The sequence below is a fragment of the Arachis stenosperma genome, chromosome 6 (assembly GCF_014773155.1).
Source record: "Arachis stenosperma cultivar V10309 chromosome 6, arast.V10309.gnm1.PFL2, whole genome shotgun sequence".
NCBI lineage: Eukaryota > Viridiplantae > Streptophyta > Magnoliopsida > Fabales > Fabaceae > Arachis > Arachis stenosperma.
The window spans coordinates 117,221,347-117,249,230 of record NC_080382.1 but is presented as its reverse complement, the minus strand read 5'-3'; the positions used below and the strand labels follow the sequence as shown (position 1 = coordinate 117,249,230).

The window sequence follows — 27,884 nt, the reverse complement described above, 5'->3', positions numbered from 1 at the left end:
TCTAAAAAAGGCTGACAAAAGGACTGCTGATGCTGTTAGAATCTGACCTCCCTGCACTCAAAATAGATTTTCTGGAGCTACAGAACTCCAAATGGAGCGCTCTCAACGGCGTTGGAAAGTAGACATCCAGAGATTTCCAGCAATATATAATAGTCCATACTTTATTCGGAAATTGACGACGTAACTTGGCGTTGAACGCCAAGTACATGCTGCTGTCTGGAGTTAAACGCCAGAAACACGTCATGATCCGGAGTTGAACGCCCAAAACACGTCATAACTTGGAGTTCAACTCCAAGAAAAGCCTCAGCTCGTGGATAGATCAAGCTCAGCCCAAACATACACCAAGTGGGCCCTGGAAGTGGATTTATGCATCAATTACTTACTTCTGTAAACCCTAGTAGCTAGTTTATTATAAATAGAACTCTTTACTAGTGTATTATACATCTTGGGACGATTAACTCTCAGATCATGGGGGCTGGCCATTCGGCCATGCCTGAACCTTTCACTTATGTATTTTCAACGGTGGAGTTTCTGCACACCATAGATTAAGGGTGTGGAGCTCTGCTGTACCTCAAGTTTCAATACAATTACTATTACTTTCTATTCAATTCTCTTTTATTTTTATTCTAAGATATACGTTGCACAACACTTTGATGAATGTGATGATCCGTGACACTCATCATCATTCTCACCTATGAACGCGCGTGACTGACAACCACTTCCGTTCTACCTTAGGCCGAGCGCATATCTCTTAGATTCCCCAACAGAATCTTTGTGGTATAAGCTAGATAGATGGCAGCATTCATGGGGATCCGAAAAGTCTAACCTTGTCTGTGGTATTCCGAGTAGGATCCTGGGAATCCGGAAAGTCTAACCTTGTCTGTGGTATTCCGAGTAGGATTCCGGTATTGAATGACTGTGACGAGCTTCAAACTCCTGAAGGCTGGGCGTGATGACAAACACAAAAGAATCAAGGGATTCTACTCCAACCTGATTGAGAACCGACAGATGATTAGCCGTGCTGTGACAGAGCATTTGGACCATTTTCACTGAGAGGATGGGATGTAGCCATCAACAAGGGTGATGCCTCCAGACGATTAGCCATGCAGTGACAGCGCATAGGACCATTTTCCCGAGAGGATAAAAAGTAGCCATTGAAGACGGTGATGCCCTACATACAGCTTGCCATGGAAAGGAGTAAGAAGGATTGGATGAATGTAATAAGAAAGTAGAGATTCGAGAGGATTCTAGCATCTCCACACGCCTATCTAAAATTCCCACCATTAATTTACATAAGTATTTCCATCCTATTTTATTTTCTGTTTATTATTAATTTTCGAACTCATCATAAACCAATTTAATCTGCCTAACTGAGATTTACAAGGTGACCATAGCTTGCTTCATACCAACAATCTCTGTGGGATCGACCCTTACTCACGTAAGGTATTACTTGGATGACCTAGTACACTTGCTGGTTAAGTTGAACGGAGTTGTGGAAAGAAAGTGCTGAGTTAGTTTTTAGGCACATGCCAAAGAGCCATTATTGTTGATCACAATTTCGTCCACCAAGTTTTTGGCGCCGTTGCCGGGGATTGTTCGAGTTTGGACAACTGATGGTTCATCTTGTTGCTCAGATTAGGTAATTTTCCTTCCAAAAATCTTTTTCAAAAATTTTTCTTTTCTTTTTCATTTTTCTAAACTTTATTTTCGAAAAAAATTAATAAAAATCCAAAAAAAATCATAAAATCATAAAAATAAAAATATTTTGTGTTTCTTGTTTGAGTCTTGAGTCAATTTTTAAGTTTGGTGTCAATTGCATGTTTTAAAAATTTTTCTTGCATTTTTTGAAAATTCCATGCATTCATAGTGTTCTTCATGATCTTCAAGTTGTTCTTGATAAGTCCTCTTGTTTGATCTTGATGTTTTCTTGTTTTGTGTTGTTTGTTATTTTTCATATGCATTTTTTGTTTGTTAGTGTCCATGCATTAAAGATTTCTAAGTTTGGTGTCTTGCATGTTTTCTTTGCATCAAAAATTTTTCAAAAAATATGTTCTTGATGTTCATCATGATCTTCAAAGTGTTCTTGGTGTTCATCTTGACATTCATAGTGTTCTTGCATGCATCATGTGTTTTGATCCAAAATTTTAAGTTTTGGGTCATGTTTGTGTTTTTCTCTTTCATAATTAAAAATTCAAAAATAAAAAATATATCTTTTCCTTTTTTTCTCTCCAAATTTTCGAAATTTTGGGTTGACTTGGTCAAAAATTTTCAAAATTAGTTGTTTCTTATAAGTCAAGTCAAATTTTCAAAAATTTAAAAATCTTATCTTTTCAAAATCTTTTTCAAAAATCATATCTTTTCCAATTTTTCCTCTTTTTTGAAAATTTCAAAAATCTTTTTCAAAATATTTTTCAAAATCTTTTTCTTATCTTTATATCAAATTTTCGAAAATCCACTAATAATTAATGTGATTGATTCAAAAATTTGAAGTTTGTTACTTTCTTGTTAAGAAAGGTTCAATCTTTAAGTTCTAGAAACTTATCTTGTAATTTCTTGTTAGTGAAGTAAGTAATTTCAAATTTTTGAATTAAATCTTTTTTATCTTTTATCTTATCTTTTTCAAAAATTTTATCTTTTTCAAAATTTGATTTCAAAATATCTTATCTAACTTCTTATCTTCTTATCTTTTTCAAATTTGATTTTAATATCTTTTTCAACTAACTTTTAACTTCTTGTTTGTTTCTTATCTTTTTCAAAACCAACTAACTACCTATCCCTCTCTAATTTTCGAAAATACCTCTCTCTTTTTCAAAAATTCTTTTTAATTAATTAATTGTTTTAATTTTAATTCTATCTTATCTTTTAATTTTCGAAAATACTAACCCCTTTTTCAAAATTATTTTCGAAATTCTCTTTCTCTTTTCTTCTTCTATTTTATTATTTATTTACTAACACTTCTCTTCACCTTTCTTCATCTAAAAATCCGAACCATTCTTCTTCACTCTTCTCCCCTTTCTTCTTCTACTAACATAAAGGAATCTCTATACTGTGACATAGAGGATTCCTCTTCTTTTCTTGTTTTTCTTCTCTTTCATATGAGCAGGAACAAGGAAAAAGGCACTCTTGTTGAAATTGATCCAGAACCTGAAAGGACTCTGAAAAGGAAACTAAGAGAAACTAAATTACAACAATCCAGAAACAACCTTTCAGAAATTTTCGAACAAGAGAAGGAGATGGCAGCCAAAAATAATAATAATGCAAGGAGAATGCTTGGTGACTTCACAAAGCCAACGTCCAAATTTGATGGAAGAAGCATCTCCATTCCTGCCATTGGAGCCAATAATTTTGAGCTTAAGCCTCAACTAGTTGCTTTAATGCAACAAAACTGCAAGTTTTATGGACTTCCATCTGAAGATCCTTATCAGTTTTTAACTGAATTCTTGCAGATCTGTGAGACTGTAAAGACGAATGGAGTCGATCCTGAAGTCTACAGACTCATGCTTTTCCCTTTTGCTGTAAGAGACAGAGCTAGAATATGGTTGGATTCACAACCCAAGGATAGCCTGGACTCCTGGGATAAGCTGGTCACAGCCTTCTTGGATAAATTCTTTCCTCCTCAAAAGCTAAGCAAGCTGAGAGTGGATGTTCAAACCTTCAAACAAAAAGATGGTGAATCCCTCTATGAAGCTTGGGAAAGATACAAGCAGCTGACCAAAAGATGCCCATCTGACATGTTTTCAGAATAGACTATATTAGATATATTCTATTATGGTCTATCTGAATTTTCGAAAATGTCATTGGACCATTCTGCAGGTGGATCTATTCACCTAAAGAAAACGCCTGAAGAGGCTCAAGAACTCATTGATATGGTTGCAAACAACCAATTCATGTACACTTCTGAGAGGAATTCCGTGAATAATGGGATACCTCAGAAGAAAGGAGTTCTTGAAATTGATGCTCTGAATGCCATATTGGCTCAGAACAAAGTGTTGACTCAACAGGTCAACATGATCTCTCAAAATCTGAATGGATGGCAACATGCATCTAACAGTACTAAAGAGGCAGCTTCTGAAGAAGCTTATGATCCTGAGAACCCTGCCATGGCAGAGGTTAATTACATGGGTGAACCTTATGGAAACACCTATAACTCATCATGGAGAAATCATCCAAATTTCTCATGGAAGGATCAACAAAAGCCTCAACAAGGCTTTAATAATGGTGGACGCAATAGGCTGAGCAATGGCAAGCCTTTTCCATCATCTTCTCAGCAACAGACAGAGAATTCTGAACAAAACACTTCTAATTTAGCCAATCTAGTCTCTGATCTGTCAAAGGCCACTTTCAGTTTCATGAGTGAAACAAGATCCTCCATTAGGAATCTGGAGGCACAAGTGGGCCAGCTGAGTAAGAAAATCATTGAAACTCCTCCCAGTATTCTCCCAAGCAATACAGAAGAGACTCCAAAAGGAGAGTGCAAGGCCATTGATGTAATCAATATGGCCGAATGCACAAGGGAGGAGGAGGACGAAAATCCTAGTGAGGAAGACCTCCTGGGACGTCCCTCAAGCAAGAGGGAGTTTCCTATTAAGGATCCAAAGGAATCTGAGGCTCATACAGAGACCATAGAGATTTCATTAAATCTCCTTCTGCCATTCATGAGCTCTAAAGACTATTCTTCCTCTGAAGAGGATGAAGATGTGACTGGAGAGCAAGTTGCTCAATATTTAGGAGCTATCATGAAGCTGAATGCCAAGTTGTTTGGTAATGAGACTTGGAAAAGTGAACCTCCCTTGCTCATTATTGAACTAGATACCTGGATTCAGCAAATTTTACCTCAAAAGAGACAAGATCCTGGCAAGTTCTTAATACCTTGTACCATAGGCACCATGACCTTTGCAAAAGCTCTGTGTGATCTGGGGTCAGGGATAAATCTTATGCCACTCTTTGTAATGGAGAAGCTGGGGATCATTGAGGTACAACCTGCCTTGTTCTCGTTACAATTGGCAGACAAGTCATTGAGACAAGCTTATGGAATAGTAGAGGATGTGTTAGTAAAGGTTGAAGGCCTTTACATCCCTGCTGATTTCATAATCTTAGACACTAGGAAGGAAGAGGATGAATGCATCATCCTTGGAAGACCTTTCCTAGCCACAGCAGGAGCTGTGATAGATGTCAACAGAGGTGAAGTAGTCCTTCAATTGAATGGAGACTACCTTGTGTTTAAGGCACAGGGCCATCCCTCTGTGACAAAAGAGAGTAAGCATGAAGAGCTTCTCTCAGTTCAGAGTCAAGAAGAGCCCCCACAGTCAAACTCTAAGTTTGGTGTTGGGAGGCCATATCCAAACTCTAAGTTTGGTGTTGGGACTATACAACATTGACCTGATCACCTTGTGGCTCCATGAGAGCCACTGTCAAGCTATTGACATTAAAGAAGCGCTTGTTGGGAGGCAACCCAATTTTATTTATCTAATTTTTATTTTATTTTATTTTATTTTATTGTTATTTTGTGTTTTATTAGGTGCATGATCATGAGGAGTCACGAAAAAAATATAAAAATTAAAAACAGAATCAAAAACAGCAGAAGAAAAATCACACCCTGGAGGAAGCACAGGCTGGCAAGCGTATATCAAATTTGTCTCTATTTTCGTCCACCAATACATTCTCTCAAATCTATGAGTATTATCCTTGATATTTGTCTCTATTTTCTAAAATCTTGTATCCTTCTGAGTAGACTTGAGAATTATTTGATATCACGTGCGACCTGTAAACGTAGTAATGCGATGTGTTAGTTCTTTAAGACGTGATATGTGTATATGGAAGTTGAATCGGTAGGTGTACACCGTTATGAGTTGTAGGTGTTTTGTTCCTTGTGAAAGAGTCTGCGGGTGTTAGACTTGTGACCGGTTGTGGGGTTGTTACATGAATGATGGAGTTGGAAAGTTGGAGCTTTGAGATTGATACGAGATTAGTGACGGATGTTAAGCACGTCGTTTTAACCCCATCATGTTTTATAGCCTTCGATGCCTTGCTTTACTATCACATGTTTGAACCATGTCATCTTTTGCATTGAGCCTATCTTGTAACGTTTGTTTTGCAATCACACTCATGCCTTTGTATCTTTAAGCATACGACAATCCAAGTATTTGAAAACCGTATATATGTTTATATATTGAGATATTTTTGCTTCTTCCTTAAATGTGTTCAAGAGTGAACTGTTATGAAATTTCTTTCGTTTTGCATCAATTTTCGAGGACAAAAATTTTTATAAGGTAGGTAGAATGTAAGATGCAGAACTTTTGAAAATGGGCTATCATGAGCTAATTTCAAATTCAATAATTTTGTAGTTTTAATTTCAGAAATTTCTTTATTAAAGATATTAGCAAGTTTTGATTAATTGAATTTAAAATAAATTAGGATTATTATCCAATTTTACAATTATTAAATTATTTTCTATATTTAAATTATAAAGTTGATAGTTATAAAATAATAAGAATTTTATATGATTTTGATTAAATAATTAATATTTTAAATATTAATACTTTTGTTTTGGAAAATGAAGAAATTAAGTATATTATTTCTAATTTTTCAATTCGAACATTTCATTGAAAATAATTTGTGAAATTGATGAACGAATAGTATTTTTATACACTATTATTGTTGGGTTAAAATTCATTTCTAATTACTATATTATCTCTATTTTTATTTGAAATTACAAAATTATCCTTGTACCTAATTTTACCCTAATCCTAAAACTCAACACACACAACTCTAACCCTAATTTCCCTTCCTAGCCGCCACTCCATCAACAAACACTCTCCACGCCCAAACTTGAGTTACACGCGCATCCACCAGCAGAAAAAAAAAGAAAGAAAGAAAAGGAGAAGAGGGCTGACGGGAAAGGGGAAAGGGGGAAGGGGTCGCGTTGCTTCCGCTGCCCAATTCGCGCCGCCATTGTTGCACGTCCACAGAGCCATGAGTCGTGCCTCTGTCACTGAGAGGAGGAGGAAGAAGACGCAATGCTAGAGGAGCCGCACCCAGTCCGTGTCGCGTCGCACATAAGGGTCACCGGGGGAGAGCGGCGCGGAAGAGGAAGAGAGGCCGAATGTGGGGATTCGTCATCATCCTCGTTGCTGACTAGCTCGCCGCTGCCGCCACTGTTGTGTCGCGCCATCGTCATCCTCATCACCGAGGCGAGTCATCGTTGTCCATGGTGGGCCAAAGAGAGCAGCTCAAACTGCTGAGAGAGAGAGACGTCGAAAGGGAAAACACGATGAAGGAGACGTTTCCAACGTCGTCAAGCTGAAACGCCGTCGCCGTCATCAGTTGTGGTCACCGTCATTGTCGATGATGGAGCCTCGCCGAAGCCTGTGTAGTCGTCCTCCTTGCCAGCAGTGAGAGAAAAGCAAGATGAATCTCTCTGTTTCTGTTGTTCTGGTCCGCTGAGAAAGGGAAGATGTTGCCATTGTGCTTCACGCATCACCGACGAGCACGGAGAGGAGGGACTGTGTCCGGTCACTACCGTTTGAGGGGATGTGCTTGGCCGCCGTTGTGCTGCCATACTTCACCGTGCCTGAGCTCTGCCACTCCCTGCTCTTTGGGCTTGTGTTGATGCGGGAACCACTACAGGAAGAGGAGCAGGCTGAGTTACCGTGATTCGGGCCGCCAAGGATGGTTCTGTGACTTTCTGGACCATCGCCGAAGCTTCGAGCCGAGCCTCTGCCCCCGGAGAACGCCACCGCCATCGCCGGAAAACACTGCTGGTAAGGCTTTTTAAGTTGGTTTTCATTCGTTTAAGATTCCAGAAACTTTATCGTCTCTGTATGTAGGTTTTAGTCACCATCGCCGGAGTCCGGTCGCCGCTGCCGCCTGAGGTGGCTGCCGGGATGCCGCCGAACTGGTTCGAAGACCGCCGCTGTTTCAGTTCAGCCATTCTTTCTTCGTTTCGGTAAGCGTTTTCATTTCAAAATTCCTACGTTAGTATTCTGTTTTGTTTAGTTAATGAATCTGAGCTTTGGTAATGTGGGATTGAGTCCTAATTATTATATGTTGCGATTAGAGTCGTTGTGGTTGTTGAGAAAGCAAGTGGAGCTGAGGTTTTGGTTGTAATCGATTTGGGTCAAGACGAATGGAGTCAGTTAACGAGTTTGGGTTGTGGTTTCACGTGTCGAGGTAGGGATTTTTCTAAAAAGCTATTGTATATTTGGAATTGTTATAAATGGATACTAGTGTGAGAATTATATACTTTTAGTGATTGTACCTATCTTATGTATTGTTTGGCTACTTTCGATGGATATGATTATATGTTTTGATTAGATTATTGTTTGGTTTTGATAAATAAATTGTTGTTGAACTGTTTCTTTAAAGTTTTGGAAATGAGTTTAATTGATTGATACTGATTTGATTTTGAAATGGTTTTCTTGAGATATGAAAATGAGGTGACTGTTGGATTTAGCTTGCTTTTGAACTGATTTTGGATTTTGGACCGTTGAAAAGGATTGTGGAATAGTTTAGTTGGGACCCGAACCGGGTGGCAAAGTCTAAGTTTTAGGGGTGGTGCTGCCGAAATTTCTATAAAAATCTTAGACTTTATTTGAAAAGTTATTTAAAAAGGTTTGGATTTGAGAAATTATATTATTTGATTTATTAAGGAAATATTTATGTTTTCGAGTTTAATTTATGTAAGTAAACTATATGTATTGAGTTCGATTTATTTAGAAATAAATTATTTTACCATTTGAATCACTGAAGGCAAGTATTATGTTCTAATATTGATTTTAATATTAAAAGGACTTTTGCTTTTGGTGAGACTTAAATGTTTCGTTCAGAGGAGCTTTTAGTGATTTTAAAAGATATTGGACTTTGACTGAATAATTGTGTTTGTGACATTTTGATAGTTAGGGTGTTACATCACATGGGTGTCCCCATGTCAGTCAGATACCAAAGCCACACAGGTTTATCCGTCTCAATCAGGCTAAAATCATAATTATATAATTGCTATAGCATGTGAGAAATAGGATACCATATGATGAACCTATATCAGTTAGATACCACTTGCTTTTAAAGTGGGCGTTCCCGCATCAGCAATTGACACAAAAGCTCAATCAAACAACCAATTCTCAAATATAATTATCAGTTTTTAGTCATCTGTTCATCATTTACAGTTTCTTAATTATCTTTCTCAATCATCGTTTCTCATTCTTTTTTTTTGTCATACCTCCGCATCACCAAATAATCAACTATACCTCCGCATCACCATATAATCATTCACACTTCCGCATCACCATATAATTTTATACATTCTTCTTTATCACCAGAAATGTACGCTTTCATCCATTCATCAATCATAACATCAAAACGTTTAGTTTATAAGTATTCAAACTCCTTCAACATTTAATCAAGATAAAATTCCTCTTTCTTATTATTTAAAACCCTTTCTTATCCTTTTTAAGCATTCTTTCAAGCTACTTTCAAGCACTTTAACTTTAATCTTAACACTTTAAAAGAATACCCGCTTTTCAATTTCATAAACAATCAATAACCATCATCAAACAGGCCTTAATATTCATTTTCAGTTATCGAATATCAAACCTATCAATTAAGTATCTAAGACGCAACTCACATAATTTATTTTAATTAAATCTTTATATTTTTTATTAAATCCTTATATTTTTATAAAAATTCAGACATAACTTCTCCTAAATTAGACTTAAACCACCCTTACGAATTTTCTCTTTCTCAACAATTCACCAGCCTTTCATTAGCAATTATCATAACAACAAATTTCCAATAATCAGTTTATCATAATTCAGTTTAACAACTAACACCCTACCATCAATTACAAATCAGAATTTCTAGCAACTTTAAATCAATCAGAAAACCAAAAACAATCTCATTAGTTAATCACTCGCAACAATGAAACCAATCACAGCCATAATCCAAACTCAATTCATTAATGATCCAAAACGACAATTTTTTTTTCAATAATTAACTCCTCATATTTCAATTTAACAAGTAACACCAAATTAATCACCGTTCATAGACACAATTCAATCAATTCACATCACAATTTCATCACATTCAATCATATTCAGAGTCACCAACAACCCCAATTTCATCAATTCTCATCAATTAGTTATATAAAAATATTTATAAATTATTTGTAATTACTCAATAAGCTTTTTGGGCATTCTTAAATTAAAACCTTTAATTTTAAAATGAACCTATACCTCAATATCGCAATTAGGAGAAATTCGAGACGGGATTGTGGCGGCAGTGACTGAGCCAGCAAAAACAGTAGCAAAAACAAGAGCGGAGGTGAGCAGGGGATAGTGGCATTTTCCGGTGTCAATGACGGTGTTTTCCCGCGACCAGCGGCGCAGCGACAAACCTCCCTCTCTTCTGCGAGTTTGCCTCCCTCTTCACGTTATGTTCAATTCTTATCAACAGTAGTAACTTCTAATCGACGGCGATGAGACAGTCTCGTTCTTCTCCTTCTCTCTCGCGTTCACATTCCGACGAAAGTGGTGGCCTCTACGGCGACAACAGCGAGGCACAGTAGCGACGCTTTAATCGACGGCGAAGAGACAGTTTCGTTCTTCTCTTTCTCTCTCGCGTTCACATTCCGACGAAAGTGGTGGCCTCTACGGCCACAGCAGCGAGGCACAGTAGCGACGCTCTCCCCAACAAGCCTTAGCAGCGGCAGCTTCCTCCGACGATGGCCCAGACGGCGGACTCCTCTAGCTCCCTTAAGCTCGTGCATCTCTTTCTCTTCACGTCTCTCACTCTTAGCGAATGGTGACGGCGACGCACGAACGGCGGTGACGGGACTTGGCTCGATGGTGATGCATGATAACGGCCCCATAGACGATGACGGCGGCTCCTCCTTTCGTGTCTCCTTCTCTCTCACGCTCGTTTTCTCTCTGCGTTTCTTCCTCCATTTTTGGTTCTATGTGTGTTGAGTGAGGTGAAAGTGTGAGTCATTGGGTTATAGAAGAAGAAAAGAACGCGTCTTTCTGAGAAGAAAGGGAAAGCTATGCGTGTGTTACTGCGTGTCTGTGTATGTGCGGCTAACTCTAAGGTTAGGATTTGAATAAAATACACACTAGTAGTTTAGCAATTTTACAAAATCATTGGGATAATATAATACCATAAAATTATTTTGGAAACACAATTTTATTTATCAACATACTAATAAAACTAAATAATTATTTTCAATTTAAAAGCTAAAATAATCTAATTAATCATCTTTTGTAAAATATAAATTTAAATCCAAAACACCAATTACTCCAATTAAATTATATATTTTTCATTTTTTTCAATTACTCAAATTTTAATTCTAATTATGTAAAGTATCCAATTACAATAAAATTATATAAAAAATATTAATTAACTTAAACTCAAAATATTTATAAAATCAATTTAATTATTTTTGATAAATTAGTTTCTAAAAATAAGGAGCTCAAATTAGTAAAATAAATTATAACTTATTCCTATTTAGATTTTTCGAAAATGCGAGTTGTTACAGAAAAGTTGTGTACTCAGAAAGTAGTGAGTGCAGAATAAACTGTATCATAAAGGAGCCATCAACTGTCATACCCAGTAAATTTAATTTTTTAACAATATTAGTCATCTCAATAGTTTACTCTTGCATGCTCTTACACTCATCAAACTTCATAGTCATAAGCTGTGACATTAATGTATTAATGAGTGACTTATCAGCAGATCGTAAACGGTTTTCTACAAACACAGGATATTTTTTAGCATTCTGTATTTATAAAAAGGTAGTCTTGATATTATTTACAGTAGTCATTCGTATAAACATAAGGCTGTTAGAACTCTTAAACTCATTGTTCTTATCTTCAACGGTCTCATGTCTCAAACTCATAGTTCTCATTCTCATCATTATTAATGATAAATTTTTTTTCAAAAGTGACAAGCCAAGATCTAAAAGATCTGAATGGAACTTCACTTAACTTGTTCACTCCATTAAGAAAAGTTTAAGTCATTAAACATGATAATATGAAACTTACGAATGAATTGAAATACTTGTAATTTAATCTAATTTAATCATATAATTCTCATACTAATTTTAATTTTTATCATCTACTCAGATTACAGAATATAACACAGCATATCATAGTTTATTTTTGGATAAAATTCTACAGTATACTAACATATAAATAAGTGTCATATTCATCATATTTGAAGATTAAATTTTTTTACTAAACACATATACTATCTTTGAACAATATATATATTTGACTAAAAAATAATAAATGTTTACTCTTTAAGTTTATTAATAATAGAAAAAATTTTAAATAAATTTAATTCTAAAATTAATTAACACATTATTAACTGTAATGACATTTTACATTATAACTTTGTCACTTTTATGTACATAAGTAGTAAATAATCAAAATAAATTTAATACTATAAATAAAATATTTATAGATTTTCATAAAATTAGAGTATATTATATACTCAAAATAAATTCATAGTTGTCATCAATACTAAAGATAAACTCAAGACTAAATTCATATTTGAGTATAATTTATGACAAAATTAAAATTTTCAAAAAAAATGTAAAACATATACAATCACAAATTCAATTTTAATGACATAAAAATTTGAAATCCACTTAATTAAAATCCTACTATAAATAATTAATCTAAAAATCAGAATCGTGAGTATCATCTTTGTATCATAATTAAACCAAAGAAAATCACAAGATTTCAAAATACATGTTCTGATACTATATGTAAAACTTAATTTAAACGGAAGCATTAATTAGAATATTAAAAGTTGTGATTTTCATATCTAAATTTGTTGATATAATGAATTTTTGTTATAATAGAATTAAACTTTAAGATTGGTTTCTATTACTTCTCCGTTCTTTCAAACATTTATCAGAATGACAATTTTTTTTGTATTTTCTTGTACTTTCAATCAAATAAAAACTATAAAAATGTCGTATATTATAAATAGAGAAAAGACTATCTTTATATATGTCATTATCTTTGAATCTAATACGTCCATTAATTATTAGCATTATTAGATGAAATTAAGTTATTAATAATTTATAAATAATTATAATTAGACCATAATAAAAATTTAAATTATAATAATCTTTCAACAATAAATAAATTTATTGTAAATATTAAATTTCAAATAGAAAATATTACTAATTGACTCAAATAATAAGCGAAAATATTTTGTTGGATTCAGAGTTAAAAATCCTTTCTTCCACTTCAATTTCTTCTGTGATCCAAATGAGTGATAAAGTATTCTTCTTATTTCTTTTTGTCTGAATTTGAATTTTCATTATTTCTTTTCTTTTATGCTCTTTTTTTTCTATTTTTTAAGGAAGGGAATCAAGGGATGCGGCAGCCTTCATTTGAAAATCTTATAATGTTGTGGAGAAAGCTTCACCACCACCCATCACTCATATCTGTCTTTGATTATTTTTAGGCCACGTATTAATAATTCTTTTCCATATATTTTCAATGCTGCATAATAGATTAATAGTAGTTCCCATCATAAAAAAAAAAAACAAGAAAATAATTATATATATATATATATATATATATATATATATATATATATAATGAATTTTGTATAACAAACTTAAAATATTTCTTTTTTATAATTAGTGTAATTAATTATCAAAACCAATTGCTTATCATTTAATATTTTTCTAGATAAAATTAAAGAACTTATTATAAACGCTATTGTTGATAAGTGTTTTCAGTTATGCATATTCTTAAATCGTATCATTTTGATAATTAGTTTTTTTTTTTTGTTTCCCACGGTATCCCCCAACCCGACAGGTCAAAGACTAATCCGCCGCGGTACTGAGCTCCATTTAAGGGTTTGCCGCTGGCCAATGGGTTGCTGCATGCACAAAGCGGGATTCGAACTCCCGACACTTGCTTAAGCGGACTAGTGAGCTAACCACTAGACCAACCCAACTTGGTTATTTTGATAATTAGTTAAAGGCTAACAATTGTCACCAAAAAAAAAAAAAAGGCTAACAGTTGACTTCTCAACTGATTTCACTTTTGCCCTTTCATATTAGCTATGTTTTATGGTTTACAATTATTCTCAATTTAAAAATTTATAGCCATCTGTCATCTTTAATTTGTACCTAAATTATTGATAATGAATTAAATATTAGAGGTATTTTTGTTTTTTTAATAAATATTAAGGGAAAAATATTTCATACAAAGTATATTGAAAGTAAAAACAAAAGTGTATTATTTTTATATTTTTGAAATGAAAATATTAAAAATAAAAAAAATAAAAAATAAAAAAAATATAATCCAATTGAGTATGTAGTTGTAAAGATTTAAAAGAAAATGGCACTCATCTCTCTTGAGAAATTTTATTCAAATAACACATCCTTCTGTTTTATTACAAATTTTATAGTCTCATTTCTTACAAAATTAAAATAAGCTGCATTTCAACAAATTTTACAAAAAATTCATTCGATTGTAATTACATATAGGCATATTAGAGATAAAAATTTGGTTTGTTCAAATAATAATAGTAATAATAATAGAAACTATATATGTGCTTTATTAATATAATAAATTTATTTGTTTTTAATATTTTACCACATGATAAAATATTTTGATTTCTAAAAAAAATATTTAATTTAATATTATATATTTTCCATCATTAATAATAGTACAAAAAAAAAAGCAGTTCCTTATTGCATATAATAACAAGCTGTGAAAGCGATTGAAAATTACGTTTCGGAAAAAGGAATCTAGCAAAAATAAAAGGGTGTACGTGGCCGAAAGTAAGGGACCATACAACCACAAACGAATATCCACTAAAGCGATTTAAGCGAATCTTTTCCAACTTCAAAGGATTAAAATGGCAAAAATTATTTTTTCTGAACACTGTAAATTTACATTATTTATTCAAAATAATTTTATTATTAATATATTTTAATAAAATTCATGATATCTTTTGAAGTTATTTTTATTATTTTAAATTTCTCATCAAAATCTTTGAAGTTTATCACAAAAATTGAAAAGACTTCCATCACTTTTGAAAAGAAATAATTTAAAAATAATGTTATACATTTAAATTTTTTTATAAATCAGATCTAACTAAATTAAATAATAAAATCTAAAATAATATTAATTATAATTAATTTATGTTATATTAAATTAATTTAATTAAATTTAATTAACAAAAATACTTGATTGTATAATATTATTTATAATTTAGAAAACCAAAAAAAAAAAAAAAAGAAAGAGAGATTCCATCATATAGAAATGTTTAGATAAGTGTATTCTATCGGATTCTGCAGATCGATATCCTTCGGGGACAGTTTTATGGAAGCTTGCATAGACACGTTGTTCACGAGTTTTAATTTATTAGCTACTATTTTCTTAATTTATTTAGAGAAATATTTTATGTATATTATTTTATTTTATATACTCAATTGATATATTTTTATTATTAGATAAAATTCAATTTAAATAATTTCATATTTTATTATACAATAGAAAATATATATTGAATAAAAATATTAAAAAATCCTATTTACTGGTAATTCTCAAATAAAATAAAATTAAAAACACGTGGTTGGACTACACACTAACGTGGAGAAATAATATAGGTTTTGCTCCTCCAAGGACGAAGAATATATATAATATATATAATTAAATTATGTTAGTCTAGTAGTTAGTTTAATAATTTATTTAAATAAATATTAGAAAGTTTAAATTTTATCTTGTATATGTAACAACTTATTAACAATAAATTTTTAAATGGAGTTCTGATTTGCAATAAATTAGTTATTGACTTGTCATATTAGAAATATCGTGAGTAATATATATATATATATATATATATATATATATATATATATATTTGCTACAAAGGGAACACATTACTTTTAAGAATGACTATTTAAGTGACATTATTTTAAATATTAATGAGACAAATTTACTAAAGTTATATAACATTTCCATTCAATTTACATATAATTATTATGATAAAATCAAATACTTTGTGCATTATTTGTTCGTTTTAATTATCAAAACATGTTATCTTTCTATTTAATTAGTGTTAGAGATATAACCATTAATGTTACCTTCTTTTATCAGCTTAAGTTTTTGGGATGAGTGGTTTCATGACAATTAGTAAAACGATCACCTAATTATGTTAGTTTATTAGACTCGTTGGCCGTTGATATATCATATCATATATTGATTTATGTATTTTTTTTGGATCGTCATGAAAATTTCCTTATTCTCATGTAATTTTTTTTCCGTTGACATACCATGTAAATGAAGTTCTCATATGATGTTGTCTCCTTGGATTCGGCTAGCCTTCTTCTTCTTTTTGATTTTGTTATAATGGATATTTCGTTAGCCTTCTCAATTTTGATTAACTCCTTTTTAAAATTGTTACTGTCGTTTTTTCATCACTAAATAAATGTCATCTTTAATTGAGTTTTCATTCTCCAAATTTTGAGAATTTCATCTTCGAACTCTATATTCTCTCCTTCGCTGCTATAGTTTTGCCCCAAACTAGTCTTATTCTTTTTTTAGTAAAAAAACTATCTTACTTCTCATTTTGTAAATTTTTTTTATTCTCTTTTTGTTTCTATAACTATTCGCATTTGCTTTCTTATCCTTTACACATTTACCAAATTTTATATATACTCTCAATAGTCTTTTAGGTTTCATCGATTCGTACTCTCTTTTTTTTCTATTTGTGACATTAGGACAAATTACAACTCTACTCTTAATTTTTTTTACTTTTACTTGATACATAATAGAGACTTCGATTAACTTTTTCAAAGTTAGGTGGATATAGAGATCATTCCGCATGGAGTTTAGTTCAAATCTCAAGCACCAGCCAAAAAAAGAAGAAAGAGCCAACCATCTAAATTTGTAGCCGACCTATCATCATCAAAAGCAACAGCAGTAGCACAATTAGCACCACTACCATTCCAGCCGATTTACCAGCTTGTTCTGTAGCTCTTTTGGATAATAGAATGCACAGGGTATCGCAATAAACGATGCTATGAGTACCTGAAGAAGCTGGTAAGTAATAGGAACATGTAAAATCCGGTCAACTATAATTAATTAAATAATAAATTAAATAGGAGCAAATATGGTTAGAAAATCTAGCAATCGGAATCATATAATTTAAATATGATATTTGGACTTAGTAAATTTTTATGAGTCGGAAAACATAGTTTTCTGTGTAAAAACGCGCATTGGAGTTTTGACCAACAGTACTAGTTGAGATCTGTCTGGTACTGCAGCTAGAGAAAAATTGATTATAAGTAAATAAGGATAAGAAATTAGGATTTATGATTAGGACAGGTAAAAATATTTAAAATGCTATTTAAACTATAATCTTAAAGATTTTGGCTCAAAGTTGGGCCAACGGATTAAACCAAGTGATTTGGGCCCAAGCGGACCCAAACCTAGCATATATAAGCCTTAACTTAAAGCTATTCAGCCACCATAATTCACATTTAGTGTGTTTGTTGCTGAAATGAAAAGAGAGAGGTGAGAAGAGAGGAACCCTAACTCTCTTTGATCTTCAAATCACCATAACTTGAGCTACGGAGCTCCAATTGACGAGTCATTTACGGCCACGCGTCGCTCTTCTCCTCCTCTTCGAGTCTATCTAAGTTTTTTGGTGAGTATTTAACTCTCCCCTGCCCAATTTTCGTTTTTTCTCTTGTATTTTGAATTAGGTTTGGATTTTGAGAAAATCTTGTGATTTTGGTTATTATGGATGCTCTAGTATGAGCTATTGGTGATATTCATCACAAAATTTCGTGGGTTAAGATAAGGAATCTTTTAATCCTTGTGATTTATCATTTTCATGAACCCTAGGTTGATTATAACTGTAAAAATTGATTATGTTAGAGTATTGGGTAATTTTGGTGCACAATTGGAAGATTGACATTGCTTGTGGAACCTTGATGAAGCTTGGAGCTAAGGGTTGGTGGAGACTCTTAAGAAGAAGCTCAATTATTTTGGCTACAAGAGGTACGGTTTATGTTTTATTTAAGTACCGTGTGGTGTGATGAGAATTCCTAGGCTAGATGCCCTTAGGATTAAGTTTGGATTGTGTAATTGGTTGGTACTAATATGCATAGTTGATATGTAATATAAATTAATGATTGGGTTGAGAATTGTGTGAATTGTATGTTTAGTGTGTTGAGAATTTGATGAATTGGATAATGAGTATTGATTTGTGAAATATGCATTTAAATTATGAATTTGGGCCGGAGGCCGTGAATTTTATGCCAGAGGCCGGAAAGAGTTAAGAAACGTAAGTTGACGTGTGTATTGTGTGATGATATAAGAGATTGGATGGATTTTAGATATTGAATGTGTGAATAGTTGGTTTGGTTATTGGATAATAAGGTTTGAGGAATTGAGGTGTGAAATTTGATAGTTCTGGGTGAAATTGTGTAGATGAGGTAGGTTTGGTTTTGGTTGAGTGTAATTATGTGAATGTGGTTGGGTTGTGGTCATTTGGATGAGTGGAAATGAATTTGACTTGTGAACATTGGAAAAATGGGTGGTTTCTATTTTGGGTAAAAACTAATTTTTGACCAACTTTGGCGGTCTGTAACTCAGTCCACGGAGTTTAGAATTCTTCAAAAATGGATTTTTACGAAAGTTTATTCAACGATCTTTCCAACAGTTCAAAAATGGTTGAAAAAGAAATTTTGTAGAAGAAGTTATGTGTGTTGGAAAGTTGAGGTTTGAAAATATAATTCTGCAGCTTTTTAATTTAGTAAATTTTTTGGCAAATCGTGCTTCCACGCGCACGCGTGGCCGACTTGCATGTGTCACTCTCAAGTTTTACTCCCCCACGCGTGCGCCTGGCCGACGCGTACGCATCAATGCACTAATGCAAATGCCCAGTAGAAAATCCCGAGAGTTACGCAGGTACTGTGCTGGTTTTGTGCGAGGAGCACAAAATGCACCCACGCGTACGCGTGGACGATGCGCACGCGTCACTCTGTTTTTCTGACTTTCACGCGTACGCGTGACTCCATTTTCAGCAAAAAGAGATTTTTTAGTCTTTAAAGCCAAATTTCAGACTTCTAAGCTTCCACTCTCATCCTTTAAGTCCTAAATCTTTGTAGTATACCTAGTAATGAAAAGAAGTTAGGACATGTGGTAACTTGTGGATGAAGTAAAGTGAGAATCAATGATGAATGATGAGTAATAATGATTGTATGAGTTGCTGAGGGTGATGGTAGAAGTGCAGTGTATAGTGTGAGCCGAATGACTGTGATAAAAATTGAATTATGGCTGAATATGTATATGTATATGATTAATTATTGAATGTGCTAAAGGAATAATGATGAAAAATTTTGAATGTGATGTGTGACCTCGGGTAGTAGGCAGTGGTGTTGTCTACCTGCTCCGGGTATGAGATGGGGAAGGAGGATTATAATAAACAAGTTTAATTATGGAGTTGAAATGAATGTATGTTTGAGATGACTGGGTAGTAGCAAGGGTTGTGGTTCGTCCCACTTGCTCCGGGTCAGAGATTGTGACGCCTGGGTAATAGCGGCAGTAGTGGTGATTCCACTCGCTCCAGGTTGAGCTTTTAAACACATGCATGGGTAGATGCAGTGGCATTGATCCACCTCCTCCAGGATGTGATGAGATATATCTGCTTGGGTAGATGCAGTGGCATTGATTCCAATTGCTCCAGGTTTAGTTTGCAACCCCTGGGGTAGATGCAGTAGTTTGCCCCTACTTACTCCCAGTCGAGGTTGATTTGAGATTTGTGTAATTATCTGAGTTTCAGATTTTCTTGGGTAGATGCAGTGGGTCGGCTCTACTTGCTCCAGGTTGAGATCCGATATTCTATTGACCCTATGTCGTAAGTGTGGCCGGACACTGTAAAAGTTCCGGATGAGCTCGCCCCCGTGAATAAATACCAGTATGGGTGTTGTGTGATTATGATTATGACTGTGAATAACTCGAGTTAGGGATGCACGATAGAGGGACAGTCTAATGGTTAGCTACCAGGACTTGTCGAGTTGGCTTTGTAACCGACAGATGAGACTCATCAGCCATAGGGCAGGCATGCATCATTTGCATATGTTTGAATTGTTTGGGTTTGCCTTTTTGCTTTGGATTGCTATATCATATATGCTATGTTACCTGACTGTACGCTATCTATTCTACTTCTACCTTAACTGTGTATTATTTGTCTGTATTGATTTTATTTGTACAACTGAGAGGTCCCTCATGCTAGTGTCGCCTGACGCTGAGGGCTGTTCTTGTTGGAATGGAATAATGATATGAATAATTCAAAATGATGATTATTGAATGATCTAATTTGAGTTTCCTAGGTAGACGCAGTGGAGTGATTTCACTTGCTCCAGGTAGAAAATGAGATAATTTGAGCTCCCTAGGTAGACGCAGTAAAGTGATTTCACTTGCTCCAAGTGAGGATATGAAGTAATGATATAGAATTGTTGAGACAGAATAACTGGTGATGGGTTTTGTTTATGATTTTGATTCTGATTCGTTGGAGAGTTAGGAAGTTGAGAAGCATGAGGAAGTTGAATTAGCTTTAGCATTCCCTTATGACAGTTGCCTATTTATGGATTAGTGAGAACATAGGGTGAATGTTTGGTGAAAGAAAGTTTAGGATGCTTAGTGAGTTTTTATTACAATGCATTGTATTTATTTGGTACTTTTACCGTACTGGGAACCCATGGGTCGGGGGTTCTCATTTCATATATATCTCTTGTTTTTCAGATACAGGTCCAAGTACTCAGAAGTGAGTTATGGTTCATCTGAGAGATGATGAAGATCTTTATATTCTCTACTTTATATTTTGCTTAGAATCTCTCCACCTTTATTTTGAAAAGCTTATATTATGTACTGAACTCTTTTGAACTTGCCTATAGAGGTTTTCATGTTTTATTTCGGAGAGATTAGGAGGTACTGATGTCATATACTTTTATACTGTATCCTAGCCAGCCTACACTTCGCGGGTCACGACTAGTGACTATTTACATATGTTATATATATCCATATATTGTCCTTCTCTTACTCTTCTTTATGCCTTTATTTGTATACCGTTTTCGACTTCACGCTTTATCTTTTAGTTGTCGATGCGTGAGTGATACGACTTCGCGATTTTATTTTACCTAATTCCAGGCTTCTCGTTTAATACTTCCTTTCAATCCTAATTATAATTATGTATTATAATCCACCTGAGAGTCGTACCACCTTATTATCATTGACTTATGACTCGAGTATAAGGATTTGAATATTAGGGTGTTACACAACCCATCTCCCGAGGAGCTTGACACCTTAGAGACAACCTTAGGACATAGTGACGAAGAGGATTAGGCAGTGGACTTAGAGTCGTCCCAGTCACACTAGCCTGAGGACCTGCCAGCTGGAGGTGAAAATTCATAGAGTTTTACTTTTCCCTGACCATAATGAGTGCACAGTGGACCGTGCAGAATTCAACTATGGGGGAGGATTGGATCAACATTGGGGTGTAATATTCTTTTTCCAAACACCTTAACTTTTAAAATTTTTCTATTATTATGATTTTTTTTAGATTACTTTTAGTTATTTTCATGTTACTTCATGAATGCTCTTTTAGTTATTTGCATTTTGCTTGGTTTATATATAATTTAGAACTTTGTTTGCATAATTTATTTAGCTTGATTTGGAAATATATCTTTTTGTTTTAATTGTGATTGGATGAATGTGAACAACAGGATCTATGTATTTTCTCTATATGCATGTGATGATTTGGAATAGTAGAAAATAGAAAAAAAACCTAGAATTTTAATTTTCATCCAACCATCTTTTGAAAAAAAAATAAGTTTTAGGCTACTTGGTTAGAATAATAAATTTTTAAAGAAATTTTTCAGAAAATCCCATTAATTTGAGTTAAATCTTTTCATTGGATTTGCTTAAAAAAATTGTGGAACATAGATTAGTGCTTGAATACATAACCAAGTGAGATTTAAGCTCCTTAATGTGTGGTTGCATTATTTTGACTATTATTTCATTCTTGTATGTGTTATTTCTTCTATAATTGCAATATTTGACTTGTTTGATTTTTTATGTCCATTATTTCATGTATGTATGCATTTATATGATTGAAGTCATTGTTTATATAAGCTCACTTATCCAAATAGTCTTACCCTTCTTACCTACCATTGTTAGTCAATTTGAACTTTATTGATCCCCTTTGTTCTTAATTTTAGCACAACACTACCCCTAAACGAAAAATCATAATTGTCGTAATTTGATCTTTGGTTAACTTAGACTAGTGGGTGAATGCATTATCTAAGTGTGGAGAAAAAAAGATAAATATTGGTAAATAAAAATGTGTGTTTTGGGTTTATTAAAAATTTTTAAAAATTGGATACATATTCATGCATTAAGTACTTGAACCATATGTGCTTATCTTTTGGGAAAAAAAAAGTATATATTATGTATATATTCAAGAAAAAAAAGAGAAACAAAAAAGGAGATAAATAATACTCCAAAGAAAAATTTTAGAAATAGATGCATATTTGATGTAAATTGAAAAGAATGCATAGTGTGTGTGAAAAGTGAGTCATGGGTAGCTAGATTCATGAAGTAGGATCAAGTAGGTTATTATAGGTTACGTGGAGGTTTAAACTAATCAATGATTCAAATTTCTAGTCTACTTGATCATATACATCCTCACCTTTACCCTAACCCCACTGCAACCCTTTAAAGTCCTCATGATATTTGTATGCATACATTGAATATTTGTTGATTGTTAGAAGAAGAACAAGTTTTATAAAGCAAGGTTAGAAGAGAATTATGTGAATCAACCTTATACACTAGAGCGATTTGACAATGAACACATCCAGTAAGGGATCAATTGCTTGATTTTATGTTCCACCTATCATGAAATATTGTCTTACAAGTTTGTTATATTTTTAGAACTCAAATTGATTAATAGGAATGAATTGATTACTATATTGTTTTTGACCCTCTATGTTTATATGTGTTCTTAAAAATTGATTTATTTTTAACTAAGTGAAAGGAAGATAGAAGTAGGTAGAATTAAGTAGAATAGTTGAATAAATATAGATAACTTGCTTTAATAAGTGTTGACATCTCTTGATCTTATTGGTGGACGAAATTGTGATCACTGTTCTTTGATCTGATTCATTGTAATTGGATTTATTCCATAATTGTCCTTATTTGAAGTCACAACTCCGTTCAACTAACCAGCAAGTGTACTGGGTCGTCCAAGTAATAACCTTACGTGAGTAAGGGTCGAATCCACAGAGATTGTTGGTATGAAGCAAGCTATGGTCACCTTGCAAATCTCAGTTAGGCAGATTAAATCTGTTTATGGTGAGTTCGAATATTAATAATAAAATAAATAATAAAAAGGGATAGAATACTTATGCAGATTCATTGGTAGGAATTTCAGATAAGCGGAATGGGGGTGCTGTAGAGCTCTAGGACGCCTGCTCTCCTATTCCTTCTACCCAATCCTTCTTACTCCTCTCCATGGCAAGCTTTGTATAGGGGTTCACTATCAGCTGTGGCTACTTTCATTCCTCTCGGGGAAATAACCTGTGTGGCTGTCACTCGCACAGCTAACCAGTCTGGAGGCATCACCCATGGTTGATAGCTACATCCCATCCTCGCAGTGAAAGCTAATGCACGCACTCTGTCACAGTACGGCCAATCACCGGTTGGTTCCCGCTCCTACTGGAATAGAATCCCTCTTTTGCGTTTGTCACTAACGCCCAGCAGGTTAAAGTTTGAAGCACGTCACAGTCATTCATGAACGGAATCCTACTCGGAATACCACAGACAAGGTGAGACTTTCCGGATTCCCAGGATCCTACTCGGAACACCACAGACAAGGTTGGACTTTCCGGATCTAGATGAATGCCGCCATCTATCTAGCTTATACCACGAAGATTCTGTTGGGGAACCTAAGAGATATACATTCAAGCCTTGTTACACGCAGAACGGAAGTGGTTGTCAATCACGCGCGTTCATAAGTGAGAATGATGATGAGAGTTATTAGCTCATCACATTCATCATGTTCTTGAGTACGAATGAATATCTTGGAATAAGAATAAGATAGAGAATTGAATAAAAGAAATAGAACTTCATTAATCTTTGAGGTACAGCAGAGCTCCACACCCTTAATCTATGGTGTGCAGAAACTCCACCGTTGAAAATACATAAGCAAGAGGTTCAGGCATGGCCGAATGGCCAGCCCCCTAAACGTGATCAATGATCTCCTAAGATGAAGAATAAAATAAAACTGAGATCAAAAGATGCCTAATACATCAATAATTCATCCTATTTATAATAAACTAGCTCCTAGGGTTTACATGAGTAAGTAATTGATGCATAAATCCACTTCCGGGGCCCACTTGGTGTGTGCTTGGGCTGAGCTTGATCTATCCACGAGCAGAGGCTTCTCTTGGAGTTGAATTTCGAGTTATGATGTGCTTTGGGCGTTCAACTCCGGATCATGACGTTTTTCTGGCGTTTAACTCCAGAAAGGAGCGTGTACTTGGCGTTCAACGCCAAGTTGCGTCGTCATTCTTCGAATAAAGTATGGACTATTATATATTGCTGGAAAGCCCTGGATGTCTACTTTCCAACGCCGTTGAGAGCGCGCCATTTGGAGTTCTGTAGCTCCAGAAAATCCATTTCGAGTGCAGGGAGGTCAGAATCCAACAGCATCAGCAGTCCTTTCGTCAGCCTTTTTCAGAGTTTTGCTCAAATCCCTCAATTTCAGTCAGAATTTACCTGAAATCACAGAAAAACACACAAACTCATAGTAAAGTCCAGAAATATGAATTTAACATAAAAACTAAGGAAAACATCCCTAAAAGTAGCTCAAACTTACTAAAAACTATATAAAAACAATGCCAAAAAGCGTACAAATTATCCGCTCATCACAACACCAAACTTAAATTGTTGCTTGTCCCCAAGCAACTAAAAATCAAAAATATAAAAAGAAGAGAATATACTATAAAGTCCAAAATATCAATGAATATTAATTTAATTACATGAGCGGGACTTGTAGCTTTTTGCTTCTGAACAGTTTTGGCATCTCACTTTTTCCTTTGAAGTTCAGAGTGATTGGCATCTTTAGGAACTTAGAATTTCAGATAGTGTTATTGACTTTCCTAGTTAAGCATGTTGATTCTTGAACACAGCTACTTTTGAGTCTTGGCCGTGGCCCTAAGCACTTTGTCTTCCAGTATTACCACCGGATACACAAATGCCACAGACACATAACTGGGTGAACCTTTTCAGATTGTGACTCAGCTTTGCTAGAGTCCCCAGTTAGTGGTGTCCAGAGCTCTTAAGCACACTCTTTTGCCTTGGATCACGACTTTAACCACTCAGTCTCAAGCTTTTCACTTGGACCTTCATGACACAAGCACATGGTTAGGGACAGCTTGGTTTAGCCGCTTAGGCCTGGATTTAATTTCCTTGGGCCCTCCTATCCATTGATGCTCAAAGCCTTGGATCCTTTTACCCTTGCCTTTTGGTTTTAAGGGCTATTGGCTTTTTCTACTGCTTTTTCTTTTTCTATATACTCTTTTTAGATCCCTTTTTTTTTTTTTTCACTGCTTTTTCTTGCTTCAAGAATCAATTTCATGAATTTTTCAGATCCTCAATAACATTTCTCCTTGTTCATCATTCTTTCAAGAGCCAACAATTTTAACACTCATAAACAACAAGATCAAAAGACATATGCACTGTTCATTCATTCAATTGTCACCACATGTACTTCTTGTTCTTTTGAATTAAAACATTTTTCTTTTAAGAGAGGTGAAGGACTAATGGAATTTGTTCATAGCTTTAAGGCATGGTTACATACTAATGATCATGAAATAAAGACACAAAACATAGATAAACATAATAATTAAAAACCGAAAACAGAAAGAAATAAAGAACAAGGAATGAATCCACCTCTAGTAGCGTCTTCTTCTTGAAGGACCAATGATGTTCTTCAATTCTTCTATGTCCCTTCCTTGCCTTTGTTGCTCCTCCCTCATTGCTCTTTGATCTTCTCTTATTTCTTGAAGAGTGAGGGCGTGTTCATGGTGTTCCACCCTTAGTTGTTTCCACATTATGGCTCAAATCTTCCAAGGAGGTGCTAAGTTGCTCCCAATAGTTGTTGGGAGGAAAGTGCATTTGAGGCATTTGTTGATGGTGAACCTCCTCTTGTTCTCCTTGAGGGCCGTGAGGAACTTCCCTTGTTTGCTCCATCCTTTTCTTGGTGATGGGCTTGTCTTCTTCTATGGAGGCATCTCCATCTATGATAACTCCGGCTGAATAACATAGATGGCATATGAGGTGAGGGAATGCTAGCCGTGCCATGTATGAAGGCTTGTCAGCTATTTTGTAGAGTTCATTGGCTATGACTTCATGAACCTCTACTTCTTCACTAATCATGATGCTATGAACCATGATGGCCCGATCCACAGTAACTTCAGATCGGTTGCTTGTGGGGATGATGGATCTTTGAATGAACTCCAACCATCCTCTAGCTACAGGCTTGAGGTCCAGTCTTCTTAGTTGGACTGGCTTGCCTTTGGAGTCAACTCTCCATTGGGCGCCTTCCACACAAATGTCCCTAAGGACTTGGTCCAACCTTTGATCAAAGTTGACCCTTCTAGTGTAGGGGTGTTCATCACCTTGCATCATAGGCAAATGAAACGCCAACCTCACATTCTCCGGACTGAAATCCAAGTATTTCCCCCTAACCATTGTGAGATAATTCTTTGGGCTTGGGTTCATACTTTGGTCATGGTTTCTAGTGATCCATGCATTGGCATAGAACTCTTGAACCATGAGAATTCCGACTTGTTGCATGGGGTTGGCTAAGACTTCCCAACCTCTTTTTTGAATTTCAAGTCGGATTTCCGGATACTCATTCTTCTTGAGTTTGAAAGGGACCTCATGGATCACTTTCTTCTTTGCCACAACATCATAGAAGTGGTCTTGGTGGCTCTTGGAGATGAATCTCTCCTTCTCCCATGACTCGGAAGTGGAAGCTTTTGCCTTCCCTTTTCCTTTTCTTGAGGAAACTCCGGCCTTGGGTGCCATTGATGGTGAATGAAAAATAAAAAGCTTAGGCTTTTTACCACACCAAACTTAAAATTTGCTTGTCCCCAAGCAAAAAGAAAAGAAGAGTAGAAGAAGAAGAAGAAAATATGGAGAGAGGGAGAAGAGAGGGTTCGGTTATGTGGGAGAATGTGGGTTTGTGTTGTGTGAAAATGTAAAAGAAAAGAAGGGTATTTATAGGGAGGGGGGAGGGTATAGGTTCGGCCATGTTGGGTGGGAAAGGGTGGGAAATTGAATTTGAAAGTAGTGGGGGTAGGTGGGGTGTATGGGGAAGAGGGGTTGATGTGAATGGTGAATGGGGTAATTGGGAAGAGGAATTGAGGTGATTGGTGAAGGTTTTTGGGAAGTGTGACATTGAGAATGAGATTTGGATTAGAAGAGTGTGATTAGGATTAAAAGGAATGTGGTAGGTGGGGATCCTGTGGGGTCCACAGATCCTGAGGTGAAAACAAATACCATTCTTTCACCATATAGGCATGTAACATGCCTAGATGCATCATTCTGGCGTTCAAACGCCCATTGATGCTAGTTCTGGGCGTTAAACGCCCATGTTATGCACGTTTCTGGCGTTGAACGCCAGTTTCATGCTTGTTTCTGGCGTTCAGCGCCAGATTGTCCTCTGTGTGCGCATCCTGGCGTTAAACGCCAGGTTGTTGCTTGTTTTGGGCGTTCAACGCCAGAAAGATGCTCTGTTCTGGCGTTGAACGCCAGAAAGATGCTCCTTCTGGGCGTTGAACGCCA

At 34.9% G+C, this 27,884-nt stretch overlaps 1 long non-coding RNA gene and 1 other non-coding gene across 2 annotated transcripts; one reads left to right on the top strand and one right to left on the bottom strand.

Annotated features, from left to right (window-relative positions):
* Nucleotides 1-3,629: 3,629 nt before the first annotated feature.
* LOC130938469 (small nucleolar RNA R71) lies at nt 3,630-3,733 on the bottom strand. The gene has a single exon (XR_009069632.1). It is a non-coding gene; the product is annotated as a small nucleolar RNA R71 (small nucleolar RNA).
* A 3,070-nt stretch (nt 3,734-6,803) lies between these two features.
* LOC130935059 (uncharacterized) lies at nt 6,804-8,287 on the top strand. Its single transcript, XR_009067787.1, has 3 exons — nt 6,804-7,760; nt 7,827-7,945; nt 8,057-8,287. It is a non-coding gene; the product is annotated as an uncharacterized LOC130935059 (long non-coding RNA).
* Nucleotides 8,288-27,884: the final 19,597 nt, after the last annotated feature.